This window comes from Engystomops pustulosus, chromosome 2 (genome assembly GCF_040894005.1).
Source record: "Engystomops pustulosus chromosome 2, aEngPut4.maternal, whole genome shotgun sequence".
Lineage (NCBI taxonomy): Eukaryota > Metazoa > Chordata > Amphibia > Anura > Leptodactylidae > Engystomops > Engystomops pustulosus.
This window is the reverse complement of record NC_092412.1, coordinates 68,210,302-68,237,594: the sequence shown is the minus strand read 5'-3', so window position 1 is coordinate 68,237,594 and position 27,293 is coordinate 68,210,302. Positions and strand designations below refer to the sequence as shown.

The following is a 27,293-nucleotide window of genomic DNA, read 5'->3' as shown; positions in this document are numbered from 1 at the left end:
ATTATATTCTAATAAACCAAAACATTGCGGTACAAGACATGCAGTCACTGTAATAGATTTATAAAGTACTCTGCGAGACTGTAATACAACTTTATTTCACATTACCTGGCTCCCCGCCAGCAGTATGTGGCAAGTCCTGTGGAGTCCTCCTCCACACCATGCCACTCCCTACCATCCCTGCTCAATGCATATGAAAGGGAGTGGGGAGCAGAAGATACCAAGACAGAGACTGCTGCGACTGCCTCTCCTTTACAGGGGAGCCAGGTAATGTGAAATAGTCTAATAATTTATTCAAAATGCAGACAAAGGCATTTTTAAAATAAGCATAGACTATTAGAAACTGTCACCAGCTAAAATTAAATTCCTGTTGTCAGGTTCACTTCAAAGGAAATCTTTCACTTACTTATTTATGCTGCACGGTAGATCACGCTGGGTAGATCCAAGCAGCGTGATTCTAAACATTGAGGCGCAATAGTTCCAGTGGCCATCACCAGAACCCCTATAAGCTCAGCGGGCTCTGGCCATTACAAGTCCCCATAGTCCACAACCCTCGCTGTGCTGGGACATGGGGATGGGTGGGCATACCAGGGTGCCAGAAGTTGCTAGAGCGGAAATGCCATGCCCCTGTAAACAAACAGGGGGACAGCTCTGGCGGACTGCGGCGCAGTAGACCAGGAGCGTCAGAGGAGATGATGAAGAGTTCATTTATTTTTTAAATAAACCCTCCCCATCTCACCTAGTCAGACAACCCCCATAGTTACTTCTCCTACTAATAGAAGCTTATTTCCTGCATCTTCAGCTATAAAACCAAGGCCTATATACTATTCACCATAAAAAAAATCTGCATGTTTAGTAAAACTTTAGTAGTGGAGGGGTAGATTTTGACAAAATGTTGTTAGGAATTTAGGACACTGTACCAATACTACCAGCATAGTATGATCCATGACACCTTAGATCCAAGGTAGGTGGTCATTACATCAAATATGTGAAAAAACTATGTGGAGGCTTAGGACGATGATGTAAGACATGAAAAGGTGAAGTCGGCACAGTCTATATTTTCATATCAACCAGATAAAATACATTGCAAGAAGAATGGGACGGTTTATCAACATCCAAAGGCAATCCATAGGATTTGCCAAACATCAGAATACTGGGCTTCAGCCAAATTTAAAACACCAGGTACTGTCCATAGTAATCTGGACCTGTGTCTGGGGGAAAAAAAATTCCTTTTTCCGAATGACAACGCACCCTTAAAACTGCAGGTCTTTTTAGAACAAAGGGCAACTTGAAGCCATGTTTGATGAAATAAATTAAAATGAAAGAATCACTTCCATAGGATATGTGATACCATCTGCATTCAAATTTTGGGAGAGTTAGCAGAGGATGCCATGAGATGTGATGACTTTCCATACTGCAGTGTCCTTAGAGGGCCGACTAAACTTCTCAGACACCGCAAAACATCATACTCGCATACCACAAGTTCCAACCTGTCATAGACACAAAACCAACTACAAGTAACTGGATTCAAAATATAATGAGACTGCACTGTGCAAGCCTCAGCGCCCTCTGTATACCTTGTACCCATTACCATTAGACAGTCTCTGCTTCCCAGCATCATCCTTATTAAGCACTGCACCGAACACAAGCTTCCGACCATCAAAGTACAGTCTTTATGTTTCATGTATTCTATAGATGTGACCCTCGTATCTACAAGGCAGGAGACAGATTTAATGGCTCTAAGTCTATGGAATTAGAGTGACACAGTTATTGCTTGTATAATCATTGTATTGCTGAGGCACGTAAACATTAAATCACTGCCACAGAACTGCAAAGCACTGCAACAGATGTGTCGCTCATCCATAACATCTCCGACCTGCAGCTATAACTAGCCTGGCTAACTTTACACATTCAAAGCTTAAATTGGATAAAAAGGCAGTCCTATGTACAATTTTGTTCTCAACCCTACAGATACTAAATGGCCACCGGGTGAAAAATGAAAAAAATTAAAAATCCAATTTATGTTGCATGGTCTGCAGCTTATTTGGTATTCAGCACTGCAAATGTTATTAACAGAAGTGAAGGAAATAAAAAAATGTAAAAAAGTGAAAAACGGCAGAGTCTGCCAAAAAGACAACAATGTGTTTACGTAGTATCACAGAATTATAATAATGTTTATTAAAAGGCATAAGTGACCTTGTGAGTGTGGCAGGAAAGGGGAGCAGGACCGTATCCCTGTAGGTTATACCAATATTCAAATGGTTGATTCAAGCATGTAACTTTGATCTATGTCAAACTTTTAGATGTTTGGTTTAGAGATAACACATGGAAAACCTGAAGTTTTCACCATTTCCAAAATTCCACAAAAATTTCAAATGAGGCCTTGGAGAAAGACACAGGAAGGTTTCTTGCACCACTATTGCACCCTTATGAAGAGTATCACTCAGCTTATACATTGTAGCATTGCTAGATTTAAAAAGGATAAATAACATCTAACGTGGCATATATAACGCAGTGTAAAAACACATGGTACAAGACATTGAAAACAGACATCCAACATTTTCAGACTGCAGAATGCCCCTTCCTCCTTTTCTTACCCTGTCAGCATGATCGTGCACCAAAGACATGAATATAACAGAGCAGGCCAATAATAAGTCACCGTTGTCAGCAAAAAGGTAACGTAACAAGCCACAAAGACTACAGGGGTCTATGAGAGACAACATGCCTACTACACACATCACATGGCAAAACAACAAGGCCACGATACAAGACGCTGCTTAAAGTTTATGACATATAGCAAGTCATAATGGTGATGTGCTGCAATAACATATGGAGTATAGGGTTATTGTTAACGTGCAAGGAGATACCATAACTTGGCAGGAGCACCATTTGTGTACAAGTATACTTTCCAGCAGAGGGGGGTCTATGCAGATAACGGGGGAAACGTGAAGGTCATCCACCCATAAAATCATCATCAAGTAGGGGGATGAAATGGGGAAAAATGTCACGGCCAACTCACCCCTGGTTGGTTGCCTTCTTTGCTCTCACTTCAGGGCAGCTCTTAGAGAAGCGGCTGCCTTGGTTATTGTGCTGCATTGTTAGCTAGCACAGGCGCAGCAGGGAAGAAGGGAGGGGGATGAGGGATGTGGTGATGGGAGGGGGGGCACGGCTGAATCCCTGCCAGTATCAGCGTGTGCTCATCCCGGCCTGTAGCGCCTGTCCCTTGCTCTCTTCTTCTATGATGTAAAGAGAGGCCCACGTCACATACACAAACATGCAGTGTAGCCTAAACTCCCCCTGAGGGAGAATCCTCATCCTACCCTCATAACAGCAAGTGCTTTCCCTCCTGCCACACAACAAAGACGAGGAGGAGGCCTCTGACCACATCAGTAACTGTTTCTCTGGTCAAGGTCAGATATTTAACGGGATTCTCCAACATAATCCTCCAAATCTCTAATACTATCCCTTACATTATTATAAGCGCCTGAAGAGTAATGGTTGCGTGGAATCACTGTTCCTTACCCAAATACCTCGCAGTACTCTGCGCTTACCAGAAAGTATTAACCATGTCAGTACTTCAAATAGCAAAGCACTAAATTAGAATAATGTGAATTTTTTAACACATTAATCAAAAAACATGTAAATAGCATTTCAACATTCAGATATAAAAGTTATAGATTATCTCAAGACTATCAAAAACTAGTGAGGGTGGAGGTACACCAAATCACATTTGTGGGGGTCTTACCACAGATACCCACCAGGAGACCCTTGTGATCCTTTCTGAATAAAACAACAGTTTTGTAGGTGCACTGCCGCCCCATTTATTTCTATGGGTGTACAGGAGATAGCAGGGGACAGCAATTGAAGATAAATTAAGTAACAAGAGGCCCGCACAACCACCAACTCATTCAAACAAGGACAAGGGTGTGCTTTTCTCACAAATGCTAGAAGATGAACCAGTCAGACCCACAATAATTTACAACGTAGTGTCTAGGCTGTGGAATTTGATTCTTTTGTGGGAAAACCGTTAAAGTTTGAATATAGGGGAACATAAGATTTTGACATGATAAACCAGTTAACCATCTAATGTGAATAGAGGTGCCACAAGGTTCCCCCAAATGTCAAGGGCAAAAGGGATCAAGTGTTGAGATCCCTTTGAGAAAAATCAAAGGTTTCAGACAGTTGTTTCCATTGTTAAAGGGGTTGGTCCCTTTAGCTTGTATTTTTTGTCATTTGTGTGTAAGTTTGGGGGGAGGGGGAGAGAGAATATACCAATATACATCTATTAAAGAGTTATACACTTTGATTCTGCTTTATTGATATGTTAACTAAAACCTACTGGCTTTTACCTAATCAGGTTTTCTATTTATTCAGAAAATTCTGAGTTAGTTGACAGTAGTCCTCTCTTCAGTCTCTAATATTGCCTAAGTGGAGATCTATTACTCTATTACAAGACCTTCCCAGTTCACAAACAAGCCATAGTAAAGAGCCACCAGGTACTGTCCCGTTCTTGTGGGCGCTGCTACACTCAGTGAGTAGATGGACTCTTGTATTCATAAAATATTTTAAACGAAAACACTACGCATTTCGGCTTTGAGCCGGAGCCTTCGTCAGGTGAGAAATTACATACATGTATGTATGTAATTTCTCACCTGACAGTAACTTGAATACCTCGTGGATCTACACTACACCGCCAAGTCAGTCACCGCTATATGATCGGACCGGAGTCCCGTCGGCAGTAGCTCCTGTCCTTTAATTCACTTATGACATGTTCCATTCTCTACTGGATAAGGTGAGAGTCACTCTTATATATATCTCCCTCCCAGTAGAATACATTTGAATCTCTCACGCTTTTATCTCCTTATCTCCTCTCTCCATTGTTGGTGCACACCCGTGGATTCCCACACCAACGCACCCAACGTTAGCTTTTTGTCACAAACAAGCCATAGATTTGAATTGGCAATGTGTATTGCTTATTTTCTCCTGTGGGGGTGCTGCAGGGAAACTGAACACTTATTTTCAATGCTCCTCTCAGACGATGGAGGGCTTTTTTACAACAACTAGATCATAATTTAAACCAAAGCTTACAAAAGGCTTAAAATTATTTTAAATATACAGGCAGTCCCCGGGTTACGTACAAGATACGTTCTGTAGGTTTGTTCTCAAGTTGAATTTGTATGAAAGTCCAAACTGTATATTTTATAATTGTAACCAGAGTCAAAATTCTTTTGGGTCTCTGTCACAATTGGATTTAGACGCCTTTGATAACTGTTACAGCTGTTTATTGTAGCCTATGGCTAAAGTACAGTAAATTGAGAAAATGCAGAGGTCCGTTTGTAACTGGGGTCATCTGTGAGTCGGGTGTTCTTCAGTAAGGGACCACCTGTATATTTAAAACATATAAGTGCCGGGGGCCAGAGCTGCTAAGGGGGCCTACATAAGGCTGTACACATGGATTCTATGGGAGTTAAGGGGGGATTTATATAAAATAACCACGAGGGGGCCATTTGCTATGATAAACTAGGGAATATTTTAGGGAACAGGAGTCCGTTTTAGTTTCTGAATTTTAAATGCCGCCATGTGAGTTCACGGCAAAGGGGCCCACTGAGGCTCTGTCGCCATGGGGCCTAATGGGACCTGGAGCAGGCCCTGACCAAATTTCCCTAAAATTTCTAGTTTTGTTACAAACAAAATATCTAAACATTTCCAATGTGGCACAATGTATTCACAGTATGAAGTTAAGTTGCAACATTTTATTAAAAGGCCTATAAAATCTGTAAAATCTTCAGATAACAAGGGATTTGGCTGGAAGGTGTCAAACTGTTCTCTAAAACCCAAATTTTCTTTTAGGTAATGTTTTATATATCAATTAAAATTATATCTTTAAAACTTTTAATAACCAAAGCTAACCGAAGTAATTACATCAAAGTCAAAAATTATATATAGTTCCAGACGGAATAAAATCTATAAAAGGTGAGAATATGCAAATTCAATCGTCGTGTTTAAGAGTTTCACCCGAAATGAGATAGGACTACAATTTTCAGGTTGATTTTCTTTTCTTTGCTGACAGCAAGTAATGAATACAGACAGGTGTAATTAAGTACAGAAAGGTGTTTGTTCCATCTCTTATTATAGACTAGATGCGAGATCTAGGACAGGTACTCCAATTACAGCCTAGGGACACTATCGTCCCCAATGCAGCCATTGAGTACAATGTAGTTACTCCTTTATTGTCATGTACAAGCTACCACTACCCAGAAACAACACTGTTATGACAGTAATTCCATATACAGATGAGCTTCTCAGCAATGACAAGGTTAACTGTAGAAAACAGCTGTCATGTTTAATAAACCGTCAATAGACATCCAGGCACCATAGCAAAAATTTGGTACACTCTAAAGGTAACATACCTTTCACGGTCATAACCCCCCAGCTTTTACCAATGCGGAGGTCAAAGCAATGTCCATTTCACACTTTAAGTGAAGGGCAGAGGCTTCACCTCACGCGGTTCACCCTGCGGCCTGGCTAATGTGAGTGACTACCGTATATTCTTGGGCAGCAGCTGTGGATGGGTTATGTAAGGCTATACACCCCTCCTCTTTCTTTACTTCCAACAGAGCCTGAAGTATTCATCATTACATATAGACATGTGGGGTCTCAGCTGTACATCTGGAGACTACTGATCCCATCGCACCTTGGCATCCATGTGCTTCACAGTCACATCTCGTATTAGGCAAACACACGTGAATAGTTACACAGGCACTATTATTTCTGCTCACATGGAGCCTACAAATATTTGCACATAATATAAATGGCAAGACCACTTAATATCCAAGAACAAGAGAAACAAGAAGTTAAAACAAAAACCTGGGATAGTAAAAAGTGCTGCTGTGCAAACTGCATTTTTTTTCTATTCACTCTTCAGGCAGCCATACATAAAGCCAACTGTTAGCAATATAAAAAAAAAAGATGGCTATAAACTACTAATGCTATGTTTATGTTGCGAAAAAGATGGTGTTCCAGCCAATGGAAAGTTTAATTGGTCATAATCAACTTCCTGCTGTGAAATCCATTTGTGTACAGTCTGCACAGGACTAATATAACCAATGTAGGGCAGGATTTGGAATAGTAGGAGTCATATAGCGCTAAATGTTACAGCACATGGTTACTACTCAGCAGTTATCAGTCAGGCCAAAGATGGAGGCTTTCTTACAATGACTGCAGCGGCTGTCCACACCTTTAAAATCCCCTCCAAAGTAGCTTGTTTTCATTGGGGTTTAGTATCTACAACTTAGGTCTCCTCCTGTTTTGGAACATGTGTTAGCCGCTTCACAAAGCTGCCCATGTTTGCGGCTTGGGCAGTCTTTTCTCCCATCGGTGCATGAGCGGACCTTGCACACCAATGATGCACAGGCTGCAAACACAGGTCAGTTACTGTGCTGCTAGCATGTATACAGGCAGTCCCCGGGTTACATACAAGATAGGGTCTGGAGGTTTGTTCTTAAGTTGAATTTGTATGTAAGTCGAAACTGTATATTTTATAATGGAAGTTCTAGACAATTTTTTTTCTTTTGCCCCAGTGACAATTGGAGTTTCAAAATTTTTGGTGTAATTGGACCAAGAATTATCAATAAAGCTTCATTACAGACACCTTACAGCTGATCATTGCAGCCTGGGACTATAGTAAAGCATCCAGAGAGCTTCACCAGAGGTCACAGTGGGCAGAGGTGTCCGTCTGTAACTATGGGTTGTCTGTAAGTCGGGTGTCCTTAAGTAGGGGACCGCCTGTACTCTGATAGCCTATACCATATCTTACTGTTTTCTATGGTATACATATGGATTTATTTATATTTGTCCTAAAGTTTTCCTAAAGAAAATTCGACCACAAGACAAAGGACAAGATTAGAACAATTTATACCTATGCAAATACTTTCTAACAAGAAAGCGAAGACCAATAATAAAAGAGGAAGTGTGTGAAGTTGATCATGAACAAGCCATTAGGCAGCAGCTCACTGAACACTGAATGTAAAGAGCAGGATGCATGTATGCGGCTCTTTTTATTTTTCCTTTGAAAGGAAGTTAAAAGCAAAATTGGGATACTATTGTCTGCCTACATCCGCTCTATGAAGAAGACATCCTTTGTGTTATGCTGCAGTGCCGACTGCAGACTGAAACATGACGTTTTATTTTACAGCCTTCATTCATGCATTATCGCTTCGCACTGGTTATAGTAATATTTCCTCTCATTTCATAATGGATATGGTTATCACACATGGGATGCTGGTGGTTTTCCTGATAAACTATGGAATTCAAAATTATAGGAATATACTGACAAGTCACATTTTCTTTTGTAAGAAGTCTCTCATCTATTATGTTTTGGCTTCCAATGTGCTGCCATGTAAAATAATGTATTATATTATAAATATATATATTTTTTAAATAGAGTTAATAAAACTCTAATATTCAATAATATCATTTTAGTTCATATGTTGCCCTGGTTCCCAACTAGTAGATTTGGCATCACCAGTGCATCACATATACGAAGAGTAAATTAAGTTTTCATCTGACACCTAAAAACTGTGAAAATTAAAATTAAAAAAAAATTAAAAAAAAGCACATCATGTTCGGTAATTGTTCTTTACTTTTCCAGATATCATTTTCACTTGGGCCTGGGTTGTTTTACATAAAGTAATTACTTTGCAATCATTAGCTCAACACTACAAGAAGAACAAGTACTAGATAAGATGTACCTAGAGCCCGGTGTAAAATTAATTTGCAGTATAAATATGCTGGCTTGCTGATCTTTCAAGAATACCAATTATGCAGATTATAATGATTTTGGCTAATCACATGGGAAAAATTAAGGTTAAAATCACTGTCCCCACAGAGCAAGCACCTCTGTAATAAGCCGCGGTATAAACATTTATACAAGGTTATTTCTACTGGCAGATCCCACTGCTGTCTTTATTTTGGATGACTTTCGCTAACAACCTCTCAAATTTACTAAATCAAAGTAGACAGAGTTCTGGACAGAATACCGTGTCATACACTAAAAAATGTGTTACATTGTTTCCCAGACTCGAAAGATCATAGGGAGTGGCCTAACAGAAAGAAGGAGTAAACTAATAAAACAGGGAGAGGCTTATAAGCTCCACAAAATGCACCACCCCCTGCCCAATAATTGACTGCATTTTGACGGTCACTAATTGTGTGTTTTTTAAATTTATTTTTTTGAGAAAGGTGTAGATGAAAACATAGGAATTCAAGCTGATGATGACCTTCCAGTCACTGACAAGACTCAATATTGCACCTGCGTTTATCCCCCATTATATGGAGACACTTCAAATGCCACAAGAGACTAACTTCAAACCCCTGCTTTCCTAGACCATCATCCCTATTGCCCTTCATTGTATAAAAAAATTACAGTTTTATTGCCCTGACTTAGATAATTAGTACATGTGGTGATACCTCATTAAGATCAGTGTAAGATCTCTTCATTTGTAACCTGCCTGACGAAGGGTACACTTTGTGTCTTGAAAGCTTGCGGCAAATATACCTTTAGTGGCTAACCAGAAAAATTATAATTCCTTAAAGGGAACCTGTCACCAGAGACATCATTTTCACTAAAGACAGATTGTAAAAGCACATGACACCGCAGGGAAAAATTGCATCTTAGCCTTTTCTAAGCATTTGAATTACAATATAATTGTGTTTTTTAACTTACTCTTGCATCCTGACAAAATCCTGGGGTAGTCACAGGGGCTGGGCTTTAGTTTGGATGCATTTAAAAAAACAACATGTGACTTGTCTGAACTGCAGGCTGCCTCCATCTTTGTGCTCTGCGAAGGAGCAGGAGGAGGAGCTGTAGAGGAGCACAAAGGTGGGGGCTAAGCTCTGAGTAGGAAGCAACATAGACAAGCCACATGTTTTTTTAAATGCATCCAAACCAAAGCCCAGCCCCTGTGACTACCCCAGGTTTTTGTCAGGCTGCAAGGTAAGTTATTACACACAATTATATTGTAATGCAAATGTTTATAAAAGGTAGAGAGGCACTTCTGCACTGCAGGTGTAATGGGCTTCTGCAACCTGTCTTTAGTGAAAATGAGGTCCCTGGCGACAGGTTCAATTTAAGTTTTTCTGTAATTTTTACACAAAAGTATTATCATAGAAGAATTTGTATATAAATATAAATCTTTATGGGAATATATCATACGAGAACCGATTATATGATAAAGACCAGGCCCCACCCTTGTGCGGTGGATACATGATGAAGCACATTTGCAGGTTTTTAAAAACCTGACAGCGGTGCCCTCCATGCCCACTTGGCGTGGAGGTGGTATAGACTCAAAAATAATTGCAATTCCTTGCAGTGTGCAAGAAATTGCGATCATTTCAGTGCTATGCCAGAAACTGCTGTAGAAGCACTGATCAATGCCCCCCATAGTGTTTTAAAATCACCCATTTTTTCCAAGATCAACCATGGCCACGTAAACCAAGCACACTGCCTCATAGAGAGTTATAATGCAGTGATCCCTGGAACAACCAGAGAGCTACTGACTGAGCCAAATCAAGTACAAAACAAGATTTTTTGAAACTGGCCTATGTCTAAGGCTTTCCACGAGTGTAGTGGATTTGCATGGCAATTCCACAAGAATCAGATGTACACAACGTATAGAAACTGATTAGCTGTTTGGGGAGAGGTAAGGAAGGGAAAACCGCTAAACATTTTTTTCTAATATACATCATTATATAGGAGAGATAGACAGATTTGCCATGGATATGTAGAAGTAACATAGTAACTTAGGGGTACTTGGAAGTCCATTTCTTTATAAAGTATGGGGATTTTTTTTAATGAAGCATATTAGAAAGATGTTTACAACCATCCCCTCCAACACTTGTACACCAGACCTCATACATGCAAGCACCAAAATAATTGCAATACTTAGCGAGCCTCAAGGAAATTTCTTATTTTTCCCTGTATACCATGTCCACGGAGAGGGTGCAGGTGGCTGCAGAGTGGGCCACCGCGGGGCATTCCTGCACACCCGCTATAGCCTGCGAGATTAAAGGCAGGGCCGGCTCCAGGTTTTAGTAGCCACACTGCCCCCCCAACCCATATGGACACACCACCGCCACCCCCTCCCCCTGTGGACACACCTCCGCCCCCAGCGACACTGGTACAATTGATCCGGGGGACCGTGTGGGCTCCACCAGCACCCTGGGGCCTCGGCACTTGCCCAGGTTTGCTGGGTGCTGGCGCCGGGCCTGCTCAAAGGGTTTGTCTACTTGCTGCAAATATTTTATATAGTTTGCATAAGGAAAAGTTATCCAATATTCCAAAATACTTTCTGCATAAATTCCTCATGTTTTCTAGATCTCTGCTTGCTGTCACTCATGAAGCTTCTTTACTTCCATTGGATATAATTCTGTCCATGTGATGTGATGGACATGCAGGTGCACAAACAGTTATTATCACAGAGAGTAATAAGAGCCGTGTCATAATAATAACGGCTCGTGGACCTGCACCTTCATCACATCACATGGACAGATTATATCCACTGGAAGTAAAAATAGAAGCTTTTATAGCAGGACAGCAAGCAGAGATCTAGAAAACCATGATGAATTAATACATAAAGTATATTGGAACATTGGATAATTTTTCCTTATACAAAGCATTCAAATATTTGCTGAAAGTGGACAACCCCTTTAAGCTGAACGGATGCTGGTTACAGCGCAATTGTATAACAGTGCAGCTGGCTGTCAGATGCATCAGAGGGCCAGAGCCTTTTAATACATAAGGCGCCACAATTGGGGCGGTGTATAAAACTGCAAAAAAAATTTTTAAAATATAAATTATCGTTATATTACTTAATGTTCAATAATCTATTTGCAAGTTTGCACATCTAACAAGTCACCAGATGCCACTCGCCATGGCCTAAATACTATACTACAATAAGCAAATGAATACTATTATAGGGATCCCTGTAGCTACACTACATGCGCAGTGTATCAATACATAGAACCTAAAGCTGCAATGGACTGCAGGGCAGCAGCTCAGCTGCATTGCGTGCCTCCATTGACTGTATTGTTCTCTTCACTCAAGCATTTACAATTAAAAGGGACTTCCCATCGCCAGGGTGAGGCATAGACGGGGGGCAGGAGACCAGAACACTGCCAACAGCAGCTATTTTTAGCAGAATATTTTTAAGAAACATGGCTCATAAGTCCATATAAATAAACACAGAGGAAACTTTTCAGTGTGGATTAGCTCTTTGTCCACATCCCCGCGCTCCTCTCCTTCATTATACTGCGGTGTTCTGCTTTAATGTGAACATGATAAAGGATCGAGGTGCGATATTACTCAGATTTTTAAGGTCATCATCAAGCTACATTTACAGCAGTGTTAGAGACTCTGTCAGGGGGGCAAGGCAGATTCCAGAATATTTGATAAGTGGAGCTTTAGACACTATGAAAGAACTCTAATGGATCCATTATAATACTCAAATGGGAGTCCAATCATTCCTTGATTTTCATTTACAATAGTAACCATGAAGCAAACATAAACAGCACCTTAAAGGGGTCTTCTAAGACAAACACAAAGCTGCGTGAGGGTACGATCATAAGCTGCACTAGTGCTGCGTTTCCAACTGCATAGGGCTATGCCTTGGCCCAATTTCATTAGCGTTTCCAGCTAAACGCATATGATTGTTTACCGATCACCTGAGGCGCAAGCCATTTTGTGCGGCCGTACCCTTAATATAGAATAGCATTGAATTACCTTACTAGCACCCTACGTTACAGAACCTGCAGCTTGGTCATCAGCTGTTTTAAGTTGATGTCTTGGCGACTGGCTTCAATGATGGCTTCTATACAAACAGTGACAAGCCTTGTGTGTAGAGGTCATCGCGGAGGGAAGTGGTTAGCTACATTGGTGATCTGCCCTTTATGGCATGGCTGACGACATCCAAACAAGAGCAGCAGAAGGCCAGACTAAAGAAACAAATGTTTTATGATGGGTGGGTGAAATTTTAGCCGATTACATTGCACATATTTCCTACACACATGATCTTTTCTTGTTCGCCCAAGGGACAATGGTTGAACCTTCATCCAATGTATGGACTAGCTGCACAACTGTATTATAATTTTAGTCCAGATATTTAAAAGGGTTTCCCACTAAAGAAAATTCTCACATTTTAATCCCCTAGTGATGTTAACACAATGAAGATCATTTTAACCCCTTATTTTATAATTTTATTGCTGTTGTAGCGCCCATCACCCCCTAGCCTGCTCAGTGCAAAATCCCAGGGTGTGGGCGGGGACTCTCTAAGCAGACACATAATGATCCCTCTAGTTCTGTGGGGGTGGAAATGTGATTAGATTATCAGGGTACAAGGTGTATATACACTTTCATCTGGCTACTGACATTGAACACACTGACACATAGAAAGAGAGATGAGACAGATCAGAGATGCACAAGAAGACTATTCTCTCTGCTACATTTTCAGATTTGTGCCTGCCTCCACTTTCCCCCAGATCACTTATCTCTTTGTAGGTTGTAGTTTGCAGCTCCTCTCTGCTCACAATGTACTGGCAGGAAGTGAAGCAGTGAGTGTCTGAGCTCCAGGCAGGGGGTGTGGCTACAGGCTTAGACCAGAAAAACACAAACTCAGCAAGCACAGCAAAATCCAAGACAGTGGCCCGATCCTAAAGTCAGAAGTTACAAGGTCGTGTCTAGGGGCAACTGAAATTGTGTACAGCAGGACTGATAGAGACAGGTTGGACATATCTGAAATGCTGTATTTTTGTTAATAACAGTGAATTCGAGAAAGTGTTATTTTGTTATCCTGAGTACATATAAGAAACTTATCTTCGTGGGAATACCCCTTTAAAGAAAAAAATGACAGGGGGCCCTTAATATATATATTTTTTTTTTAAAGGCGTAAACCTACAATACACAACAGAAAACATTACCATTTCAAAAAAATGTAAATCTAGAGCACAATACCAATGAAAATGATAAAAGATCATTTTTTATTCTTTTTTTTCTTTTTCAATAATAGGCATTAAGTGTTTTTTGTGACCATATTTGGCCTTCAGTAAACTGTCCCTATTGTTTGGAGATAGATGGGAAGACTAATTCATATTGACACAAAGATATAATCATATACCCATAACTCTCACAGATGCTCCATAAGACAGACGTCTGCCTCCTGCAAAAGTGTTAACAAAACTTGTTCAGTCATTCAACATAAAGAAGAATGTTTGATCTCCACAGCCCCCTCTTAATGAAACAGGAAATGGGCCCGGAAAGGCCACCCCATCAGTAGCTGCGATCAGAGAGGGACAGGAAGTGAGGTGCAGTCTGCGGAGGAAATGGGAGCCACAAGCACCAGCATTCCTTCTCCATAGCAAACAGGCACGGGGCTTGTAATCCATTGCTGGAGGCTAGAATTGACAAGCCATGTAAAAGATCAAAGACTGACTCTGCCATGGTTTATGCAGCCTTCCCCACTCTGCACAGGGTATTTTTAGATGAATATTAACAACAACAGAGACGAATGTTCCTTTCAGAACAGAGAGAGCCTGGCATCATAGATAATTTTACTTCTTTCATTGATTTCATTTCTACAATTAAGAAATATTGCTCCTAGCTAACTGCATCAGATTAGAGCCTCTCCTTCCTTTATGTTACAAATTAGACATGCACATCTCATCCCTCATACCCCCGGATCAAAGATGCGGAGACTATTTTGTAACAGTTACCATTTTTAGACTGTTAGATATTTGTCTTTCGTATTATACTAATATAATTAGAACATTTGTATAGAAAAGACATTGGCCATTTGTGATGCAGCTTAGTATAATCACAGGGTAAGAATGTGCATTGTTAAGTGGTTACCCTACAATTGGAAATAGAAACCACAACAAAGATTAGAACAAAGCCTTAAGATGCCCATAGACTACAGATGATGAAAACGGACAATATCAGCCAGAACATTGATCCTTTGGTGGTCCTCTGCTGTGAAACGCTCATCAGAACACTAAACTAGTAGGTGACTTTAGAGAAATTATTTGAAACTAGGGTCATAACAAATATAATAAATTATTACCATAGAGAGTGGTCCACAAAAACCATCCCTCCTGGTACCCCTAGTACCATACAAAACACAGTCATCAAAAGGAAAAAGCTTCTAACAAATTTTTTTAAGGTGGTAACAAACAAGAAAATATAAATACAATGCAGAACCCCATAATGGTAAATGTATCCCATAGTAAGTGTGCATGTATTTGGCACAAAGTAGAGTTCTAGGACGTCTAGTGACAATATATTAGGTTCCCGTTATGGAAATAAAGGCCATCTAATAACCATGACTGCAATGCTCCATATAGAATACCTTGGTAATAGACGGTTGCATGCTACAATTCTATAAACTATAAAGTTCAAACACATAAAACTCATTGGCTCTTATAGAAAAGAACCCCTAATGTGCTCCAGTATATTATAATATAATGCATAGCTAAGCTTAATTGAGCAGTGACCCTGACCGCAGCACTTCCATGCACCCATATGAATACTACAAAAAAAAGTTTCAACAGGACTAAAAACACAATTTCATGGAGAATTGTAACTTCAAAGGATGAGTCGTCTTTGATGTTTATGAGCCAGTTAATGGCAGGAGCCAAGTAGACAGTTTTTCGCCGTCTGTGAGGACTTTCTTCATGTTGGGTTTGATTAACTTCCTTGTGTTTCTGATATGTAGCGGACGTGAGCTATGTAAATATCTTTGTTATAAGATCTTACGCCGTTTTGCACTTGTAGAGATAAGGCTTTTTAGGTTGGGTTGACTGTAATCTTACGCTATGTCTACAGTATAAATGAACTGACTGGTAAAGGGGTGTAACAAGTGCCTTCCGTACACATCAAAACATTCCCTGAAAGCAATCATTGGTCATATGTAATTTTTTGTGCCCCCACATTTGCACCTATAATTCCCCCTTTCCTTCCCAAGCCGCTTTTCACTGTTTCCCACAACTGCAGCAGGATTTCCCAGATTGAGCCTCATATCTATGGACTGAACCTACATGCTGAACTTGTGCAATCGATGGTGTATTTAACTCATGTGAATCACAGCAGCTAGGTCTTCACCTACCAATTCAGAAAGGAATGAAGATTCAGAGATATATACTTCAGAGGGAAAAGCTTATAAAAATAAAGTCATATCAAGATCAGAAACTCCAGCGTAAGGCTACATTAAACGAATGTATGGGGGCCTGTACATAAGTCCCCCATAGACAGCAATGGTCGCAAGGAGCGATACAGTGCACACAGGTGTGGCACCATAACGCTCCGTACACAGGTAAAAGATAGGACATGTCCTATCTTTCCCTGTGTTACAGCCCATACGCCGTGTATCTCTATGGAGAGGGGAGGGGTAGTCTAAGGCTGCATTCACAGGTATGAGTGAAAATGGCCGTATTATACCTATACCGTACAGTTTTTTTTGGGTAACATATGACCAAATTCATTTAAATGGACAATACGTCTAACCATTTTCATTGCCGTTGTGTACACCGTACCGTATGTGAGCCGTTTAAAAATATAGAGCATGTCCCATTTTCTCCCTTATTTCAGTTCTGTATGCCCCTTTAAGTCTATGGGGAAGTGTAAATAAGGGTTAAATATGTGCTGCATACGGATGAAAAATGTCAAGTATATACGGTCTCATACGGCACAGAAATACGGGACTGGAAAAATCACACATTTGCAGCCTTACTCCTAATGAAAGGTTAGTAATGTTTTAACTCCTATGGAGTTAATATTAAAAAATAAAAGTTAAAAAGTTAAAAAAATAACTGCAATTGTTAAACATATTGTTTGTCTACAGAAAGGTTTTCCAGAAAAGTGATTATGTCCCTAGGATACCCAGCTATGATAGACCTGAAATGGTGAAAACTAACACTGAATTATTATATATGCATAAAGAAGAATTTACTTTCAAAGAATGTAACAATCATTGGAAAGAAACAGCCCAGCTCTGCCATGCTACAGGTACTGTAGAGGTTAAAGCAATATTGGCTTTTGGGCCTCCATACAAATTCATTGCCTTGAGACATGTAATTAGATTGAGACATAAAATGTACATTTAAGGTGTAGACTTCTTCGAGTTGTACAATTAGCAGCTAATAGTTTCCTAGGATACAGCTCCCATTTACTGCGTGAAGCATGGACACTATGCTTACCCTTTATATACATACTATTAGTGTTTCAGGGTTTCATTTATGAGAAACGTGGCAGCAAACATTGGACTCCAAGAGGTGAGAATTGTGGATACACAATGAGACATTTGTACAACAAAGAACATACATTAAACCATTTACAGTAAATAGTAATACATTGCAATTGTAACAATTCATACCAATACCTGCAATTCAGTCACAGAAAAAAAAACCCAAAAGCTGGATGCAGTGTCACAGATAAGATTTTGCATGAGGATAATCTAGCCATACACACACGTACTGTGTACACATGTCCATTCGGTCTTAGGACATTAAGCACATGACCTGGCCACTTGCCCCAGGCAACAAAACGCAAGATCTGTCCAATTGCATCATGCATGTTCAGTGGTAAATTGCTTCCTGTAACCAGATACTTGAAAGGGTAGTAACATGTGGTAAATTATTTTTTTCCTTTTTCTAACAAACATTAAATTCTAGTTTTAGGCTTTAGGACAGTGGTGGTGAACCTATGGCACAGGTGGAGAAGTGGCATTCAGTGCCCTCTCTGTGGGCACCCAGGCAGTCGCCTCAGCACGAGTTCACCAGACAGGACTCAAGGTCCTGTCAGCTGCCGTCCCAGTACTGCCCTCAGCGCTAGATCTTGGGCTCCCTGGGACTGCAGAAAGAGGAACAAGCTGTGGAAATGAGTTGGATCATTATTGTCGCTCCTGCTCTGGGTTATTATGATTCCTCCTGATCAGGGCCCCCTGGAAGGAAGCTACAATGATGATGCAATGAGTTTGAATTTCCACTTTCTCTCTAAACAGTATTGGCGTCCTTAAGACATTGATACCATTGAAACATGTGGCAGAGCAGAGAGCAATCGATGATAAGTTACAGCACGAATTGCCATGTTTTTCCACTTTGTAATAAATAATTGAATTTTGGGTTTCAGTTTGGGCACTTGGTCTTGCCATCACTGCTTTAGGGTACATTCACATAGCCGTATGCCCGCCCCAGCTGCAGCCAGGTGGCCATACCGTTGTGCACTCGAGAGGAGGAGGTGACCCCTCCATGGAGAATGCGGTGTCTGTTCCCCTTGCATGGCGTGGAAAATATTGTATATTTTATCATTGTAACCCCAGACAAATTTTTGGTCTTTGTGACAACTGGATTTTAAAAATGTTGGATTGTCATAAGAACCAGGATTAACAATGAAGCTGCATTTCAGATACCATTAATAACTATTATAGCTGTTTATTGTAGTCCAAAGCTAAAGTACAGTAAATTACCAACATCCAAGGGTCCGTTTGTAACTAGGAGCTGTCTGTAAGTCAGGTGTTCTTAAGTAGGGGACCCCGTGTATTTAAACAGTATTACTTCAGAAATGGGACTATTCCTTTAAGCCATGTCAAACTGTCAAAGGAGCTAGAAAAAATGGCCTTCAAAACATAAATATGGTGCATGGCAGGACCTTTAGTAATTAAATTTCCTCCTATGTAGACTCTGTAGCGTTGCAGTGTGTTCAAGTTCTTTGTTGCTATTTTATGTGGAGCATGCTGCAGGTTTAGGACAGGGAACATGTTTCATTTAAGGTCTGTGTAGTATTTTCACCAAATTTCCCCATTAAAACACGAAAATAACACTGCAAAAACATAAATTGCATCAGTCAAACATCTGCCTTTCCCTTGGCTTCTTTTAAGATGAGATCATCTTCCAGGTTTTCTAAATGTAGACACTTTCCAGCCATTCCTACACTGACCACATATCAACATATGTACTAAACAGGCACAAACCAAGGCTTATTTTCCCATAAACACTGCACCTCCACACCCATCCACAGCACTGTTCAAAAATGTTACAGAAACAGCAACAGAGCAGTGCAAGTCTTATTTTATCCCTTCCATGTAGTGAACAGAATTACTAAAAGCTTTACACAACAGATGAAAAAGACAGAAAGCTAAAGTTTAACTCCTTACATACCAAGATAAGATTTCACTTGATAACTCCTTACAGTCACTTGATTGACTTATCTCCTTACAAAACTGAATTAAGTCACTAGAAACTTTATCAAAATCTCCTTATCTCTCAGCCATCTCAGAGTACAGAGGTGAAGCGAATTGATTCAGGGGAAAAAAGAGAGAAAAATAAAATGAATGACAAAAAGTACTATTTATGATCTGTTTATACTGGTCAACGTAAAATAAATCTGCTTTCTACATTTCGTTACACTTTAAATTCTTTAATAGCAGCTCTCTGCAGACAATAGGGCAAAGCTAAAGGACAGCAGAGAACTTGTCTGAGCGACAAATTATGGTAAAAAGTAAGGTTTCATTTCATGGTTCCGGTAACTTGCTTTTTGGGAGAGGGGGAAGCTAAAAAAATCATAGGTCTGGCATTTCTGCTACTGTAAATACCACAGAATGTGTTAATAGCCAACATACGCAGATATTCACTGAGTCACCTTCTAATTCAAGACTGCTTGACTATGGGCAATACTGAACAACACGAAGTAACTTCCCAATCAATCATTTATTTGACATGGCAAGTCGAAAAACAGGTACAAACTCACATACTGCCGGATATGCCGTTTGGCCCCCTAGCTACTAGCCATGTCTGTGATTGTCCAAGGGGACACCCCGGGCCAATGATTGCTAAAACTAGCTGCTAGGGGTGATAATATGCCAGACTAGCTGTTCAGCAGTCAATCCGGCAATATGTCCGGGTCGGAGGAAGTTCGGACCCGCTCAGCTCTACCAACGACACACTGACCATCTTCAAACTTGGTGCAGTCCTGTCTCATGGCAGATTGTCAGGGCATTCTGTATATAAAAGACTACCACAGAGACCCCAATGGAGTTACACTGTAGTCCTAATTGGAACAAAGTCCAGCCTTATGTTCCAGCTCAAACGCTGCCAGGAAGGTCTGAAAAGTGCCAAATACCACATTAGCAGACCTGTCAAGTCCCATTGATGATCATACATTCATCTACATACCAACCTACAGCAAATAAAGGATACTGGACACAGGCTGGCTGTGCTTTTGAGAGTTTTCTCATTGCATGCCCTGTTTTATTATACATTCACATGCCACAAAAGCATCTTCCGACTTTGTGCCCCTGCCAGTCTTCTACACATGAATGCCTTCAAGGCCAAGCAAGCAGTACTGTTGTCTGAAGCATGGATGGATGAGATGGATGAAAGTACAGCACAGGTGTCTGCACATAGGGATATGCCTAGGGTCACATTACTTATTGGGACCTTAATGTGTAAATTCTAGCACATGCAGCTGATGTGTGACCCAATAGAGAGATGCCCAATCCCTGACTTGGTTATGTTTGGTGCAGCCTGCTATGCATAGATATAGTTAGTGACATCACATTTTTGTTTCAGACGTCAATTAACTGGTGTCCAGAAATAGACAAGAGCATATAAGGGAAAATGGCAAAATAATATTTTAAAAAATTCAGGTAAACACCAGGTAAAATTCAATATTCTTTTAGGTTTAAAACAAGTGAAAATAAATGTCAAAATGACACCCTGACTAAAGAAAGCCTTTAAATACCATCAAACGAACTGAAAATAGCAGTGAACTAATTATAGAACTAAATAATAAAAATTAAAATCACAAATCCGTTTGAAGATACTTAAACTGCAAAAAAGAAACATCATCAGTCAATTAAGACACGGTTACTATCTTAATACATAAGTGGGGACATTACCACTACGATGAAGGATTGGAAACCAAGCACACTGACATGCTGGTGTGTGCCCCCTCAGGCAGGATCTGCTCTATTTTACACTTCCTTTACCGTTGTTTTTAAGAAAAAAAAGCTTTATAAATTTTGCAAATTAGCCTGAGGGGTTCCATTCAGGCACATCTGCATAACTTTAAGAATTTTTTTTTTAAAACCATAAGAAGCTAAAAGAAGAGTAGATCTTGCCAGAGGGGGCACACACCAGTATGTCAGTGTGCTTGGTTTACAATCCTTCATCCTAGTGGTAGATGTCCTTTAAAAACACTCAAGGAGCCAATCAAGTGTTCCCAAAGAATTGCAGTATGTCCATGCAAAACTAATCTAGTTATGCGTCAGCCTTGACCCACAAGGTATTTGCAATTTAACATGGTTAACTGATTAAACTCGCCTCTTCCTCTTACATCTGGTTTATAAAAATGTCTGAATGCATCAAAAGATGATTCACTGATGTCCCACATGGTCTTACAGAGTGTTTTAGGCACATGGAGAGGATGTGACATCAGCTTCCCAGAGGAAGGGGCTAGTTAAAGGAGCAAAGTAGGGCACATCCTCATGGTCTTTAATTAGAAGCAATGTGTGAATATTTATGGAGGACACAATGATGTAACCAAATGTTTCTACAACCAATGTGTCTTTATGAATCACATCTATGCTGTGAGTGCTAGTAAAGAAGATGAAAGACATCCAAAAGATCAGACATAGATGGGGGTAGTTCTTTATTTCTGTAAATGAGCCCTTTTTTTTGGAGCCCGCACGGTGATTCACAAGCTGCACAAAGACCGACAATACAGTCCCAGTCAAGCAATTTTATTTCTTGGTTTTTATTCACCATGAAAAATGTACCAAGTTTTACCAATTTTCAGACTATAGAGGACTGATCTTTAAGCTGCATGCAAATGGAAATCTACCGTATGTATGCAGTTACAATCTTCTCAGCACCTTCTGTTTTACAACATGCTACAGTTAAAGGACATCACCACCGGGATGAAGGATTGTAAACCAAGAACACTTACATGCTGGTGTGCGCCTCCTCTGTTAGGAACCAAACTTTTTTTTAGCTTCTTCAGCCCTTGTTTTTATGAAAAACAGCTTTCAACTATTATGCAAATGAGCCATATGCTCCATAGATGTCCATGGATTCCCTGAGGCTCATTTGCACAATTTTTAAAACCTAAAAGAAGCTAAAGAAGCTAAAAGAAGTGTGGGTCCTGCCAGAGGGGGCACTCACCAGCACGTTAAGTGTGCTTGATTTACAATCCTTCATCCTGGTGGTAGAGGTCCTTTAAGACACCATGTACAACTTGCATAGCTTCTCCTGCTCTACAACATAATACTTGCAGTTTACAATGCCCTTTTTTCATGTTAACATATTTGTTTCAAGCAAGTTGTTTTTTTTTTTTTTATACGTTTGTGACATGGCAAGACCGTTTTATACATTGTGATGAATCATGTAATAAGGACAGATCTGGCACAGCTACATGTCACACTATTTCAACAGGACTGAATTGCATAGGTTCTAAAGTAATCATTTCTCAGTTAATTGCTGCCTCATCTTTAGATATTACTTTCTATAGATACCAGTATTGCAGTCCATGTAGATGGATAGATCGATAGATAGTATACTGTACATTTCACCATTTTAAAACAAGCCAAGACTTAACTTCAACATGTTTCCAGACTTTCCATGTAACCATTAAATTCTACATATGCCTTTGCCAACTTGCAAAAAAAATGTTTGTAATATACTCCAGAGAGACCGAGACTGTCCATGTGTGAAAGTGAACATAAAAACCTCCTTCCATAAATCTGCTTTTCCTCAAGTCTAATCACTATGGTAACTAATTAACTCCATGCACAACGACATATTCCATCAAAATCTGCAACCCTGCGGAGATGAAAGGCCTATAACTGACTGAGCACCCTGTGCCAAAACATATAGGACTCTTCATTATGGAGGTTACAGGGGGCTAGGTGAGATCACCACAGTCTGTAGTCCTTGTCACTGTACAGTGACAATATATAATCTGTAGAAATGACAATTCATACACTACTGCCCTCATTGTATCATCAGCCTGGGCTGGACGAATTATGCCTTATCAGCATTGCAATGGCCTACTGTATGGACAGGACTATTTATGCAGCTGCAGTCACATGTACAGTATCTTACAGTCTGACACTCAGCAAGCACAGAGATTGTATGAACAGACTGTTTATGTGCTCTACATGGCGACATTTCCACTAGAGGTGCCATTGTTTGTTTGCTATTTTCTTTCACTAATCTCGATTATCAAGCAGACATCTGTTTTACCATTAAAGAACACGTCTGAAAGCTTTTCCATTGTCAGAATATCCATTCACAAAAGATACCCCACAGAGTATACAAAGAGGGAGCAGGAAGATGAAATGATAGCATGCGGTCAAGCAGTCCTATTGTTTTTCTAAACCGTGCAGTTGTATTTAAACCCTCCACGGAAGACGTTCATTCCGCAATTGTTTATTTTAGGAAAATCCATTTGTTTGTTTATGCCGGAAACTTAAAAGAAGCTCATTTGCCTTAAAATATGTATGTGAAAGTAGTTATGTATGGAGTTCACACCACTGTGCCAAAGCCATACAATAGTTACAATCCCCTGTATCCTGTGTTTACCTTATTCAGCATATGATGAAGCACTAGGTATATTAACATCACTTGCAAGGCAGAACAGGAAGAGGGGAGAAAACTGGTGCCCAACACCTCCAATAATCACTGATCTTCCAAGAACAAGATCAGGCAGTTCTACATTTCCAACATTTGTCATAATGGAGAGAATCTGAAGGCCGTATACCCATGGCTGACTGGACATGATGAAAGTAAGCAAGCTCAAGCAGCTAAAACATATGGTCAACTTAAAGGGATTTTCCAGTTTCATGCTACTGGTGACCTATCCATAGTACAGGGCTTCAATATGTCACTGACAATGGGAACAACCACTAATTTGCCAATTCTGGCTGTCTATAGCAGTGATTTTCAACCAGTGTGCCGTGGCACACTAGTGTGCCGCGACACATGGTCGGGTGTGCCGCGGGGGAAAGTTCCCCAAACTATGGTGCCCCCTGTGTTTTGTTTCCCAGAGAAATGTAAAATGAGAAATACTATAGTCATGAGGCTGGAGTACTACAAGTACCAGCTCATATGCTGAGTATACGAGCTGGCACTTGTAGTACTTCTCATTGTACCCCTTTATTTTGCAGTATATGAGCTACATAATATGAGCTACATAATAGCACCATATGCTAAAACCAGGGAGAAACTGAGAACTGTTGGGGAAGAGCTTCGTGTCCGTCTTTCCACCATTCCTGCCAGGCTATCCCTTTTGTGTTTATACAAACAGGCCCAGGTTTCACACTGAGTAAGTAAAATAAATTTAGAATCTATATTATTAACTATATGTATAATATGACTGTTTTAGTGTCATTCTGTGCTATTTTGGTTGGCGGTGTGCCCCAGGATTTTCTAAGTATAAAAAGTGTGCCGCGGCTCAAAAAAGGTTGAAAATCACTGGTCTATAGCACTAGAGTCAACATGGAAAACAGTGCCATAAGAACAGCCAGTTTTCTGTGTAAGGCCCCTTCCACACTAGCGAGTGTGATGCGATGAACTCGCATCACACTCGCAACGCAAGCTGCCGGGAACGCACGGCCCGAACGCTGCACCGCGGGAGTGAACTCAGCATGTCAGTTCACTCCCGCGGTGCAGCGTTCGGGCCGTGCGTTCCCGGCAGCTTGCATTGCGAGTGTGATGCGAGTTCATCGCATCACACTCGCTAGTGTGGAAGGGGCCTAACTGCTGCATGTAACCACTACAGCTCTATTGACATTCAAATGAATGGGGTTAGAGCTGCCGATACCGGAGTCAGCCACTACACAAACTGGAACTGTATACCACAAATCTGACCTAGCCCAGAGATGGCAAACCTTTTAGAGACTCGGGGCTCAAACAACCAAAACCAACATATATATTGTGACTTGCCAACATGGCAAATAAAGTAGCAACTTATTGCTCCTTGCTCTGTCACAGCTTTCAGTTCCGAGGACACCAATATAGTAGAAAGAAGTATTATTATTGTTGCATCCATCCACATTCCACTGAACACAAAGAATAGTGGGGCCTGGAAAGGAGCTCTAATGATAATTTAGCTCTGCCCACAACTCTGAATTACTCATGTAGTCCCAGTAAGCCACAGACAGGGATCCAAGTGCCACCTCTGGCACCTGGCACCCTTGTCCGCGAAGCCGGTTGCGCGGTCCCTGCCACAAAGCTGCTGCACAGTTCCTGCTCCAAAGTCGGAGCTACTGCGCAGTAGCTGTGCGCCGAAGATATCTGGTAGGAGGATCAAAAAGGCTACTGGGGCGTGGAGTAGCCGCGCAATGTAGCTTCAGCTCCAGCTACTCGAAGCCCCAGTAGCCTCTTTAGAAAATTTTAGGGAAATAAAAGTATAAAAAGATTGCAGGGATGTGAGGATTAGCCCTATAAAGGGCTAATCCTCACGTGCAATAGATAAACCTACCATCCAAACTACCTTAATAGGTAGATCCGTGGTGGTAGGTTTCCTTTAAGCACTTGTAGTATTCATGTGGGGGCAGTCTGAGGAGTCACTGCCGGCCTAGGGAGTGGGAGGGCCGTTTCAGGGAAGAAGCAGTGCCTCGGACTACCCCAACAAGAATATGCCAGACCACTGTCATCATTAGCATCAAACTGTAATCATGAAAACAGTTTGGAGAAGGTAAGAGGGGCCATGCATAGTCATGTGGTACCAGTCTTACACCACCATAGGAGGAAAAGATAATATCTGAACAGAGATTTCTACAGTTGCTAAAATAGGACCTTATTATGGCAGTGTCATGAGCTTTCAAAACCTGAGAAGGTATTATACGAAAATTGTTCCTGGAAGTATTATGGCTCATCACAGTAACAATACAGAAATTAATGCAACGCTCATTTAAGAGCAGATTCAATGTCTAAATTTCCCCCCATTATATTCTCACAGGGAAATGTAATTTAAAAGGGCTGTCCCAGAGTTAAACATATAATACACCAGAATACAATGTTTCACTATAATGAAAGGTGATAGCTCCATATAGGGAAAATGCTCTGCAATGACAACTTCTTTGTTGGCCTTATTGTTTATAGGACTATTTCATTATTCACAGATGATTACTGGAAAAAAAACAAAAACCAAGGGTGTAGAACAATATTCTCACAGTAACATGATGTTACATAATAATATAACCTGCATATCACATAATACAAGGTTATGGGTCTATAAAATCCCAAAGGGTTTTTCTCATGTTGGATTTTAAAATACCTAAGGGTGATAATACAGACATAAATGAATTATGTCTGCTACCATAAAGGGTCCTGTGGCAGACATGGCTCCATTTCATGGGGTTACAGGAGAGCCCACCAGGTCTAACGGTGGTACCAGAAGTCAGAGCCCCAACAAACAACAACGGAAACTAATAGGGGATTTGTGCACCAACACATTCCTCAGCCATTCTGACCACCAATGAGGGCTATTAGCCACAACATTCATATGGTGTCGGGTGGAACTATGCATTTGTATTGCAAAATTCGACACCCAGATTATACAGATGCAGCATGTGCTCCATTATTTAATGAATACAAGCCAAGACGATCAGGAGGTGTCTTGTTCATCAGCTGAAGGAGGGGTAAAGCACTGAATAGCCACTGCCGGACCGAGGAAGGAAAAAATATTACATTTTTTTACATTTACTAAAGAAAGTCCATATGAACTGCACCGTGTAATGTAGGCGTTTGAGTTCCCTATGCACAGAATGCATTACTTATTCAGCACAATGCATTACCGTATAATGCTCTGCATGCTAAACAAGGCATCAAAGTTTCATAGAGGAAATATTACTAAGGGTTCAATGACCCCAGTATATACATTTAATAACTAGAAGTAAAAAAAAAAAAAGAAGCTAATTCCTCCAACAACTCCACATGGGTCGGCTCCATTCCACAAAACATGCAGAGAATGTACAGTTTCCATTTGCTTTAGCTCCTGATAGCGGATGAATGAAATTCCAGGACCCTCTGACAGTAAAGGAGCCTTGCATGATCTCCCAGCTGTTCCCCACACATACAGCCTGCAGATCTGGGCCAACAATGCCACACTGTTAACAATGACAACATCTGCTTTTGGGGTAACTTTCAGTCTTGTGAAACCTAACCCATTTATTGTGCAACTTCCTTACATCTGTCACAAGGGCTTGGCTTCTGTAGGGGGTGACCTCCGGCAGTGGAGGAGATGAATAGTT

At 40.6% G+C, this 27,293-nt stretch overlaps 1 protein-coding gene across 5 annotated transcripts in view; it reads right to left on the bottom strand.

The window, feature by feature from the left end:
- Positions 1-27,293, bottom strand: part of NCKAP5L (NCK associated protein 5 like) — a 71,468-nt gene that overhangs the window by 21,666 nt on the left and 22,509 nt on the right. Inside the window, exon 1 of one of the 5 annotated variants that reach the window (XM_072135172.1) lies at positions 3,017-3,149. The exons of the other annotated variants lie outside the window; for them this stretch is intronic. The gene's annotated coding sequence lies outside the window, so the exon portion shown is untranslated. Of the gene's footprint in view, positions 1-3,016; positions 3,150-27,293 lie in introns of those variants that run through there. 5 annotated transcript variants of the gene reach the window in all.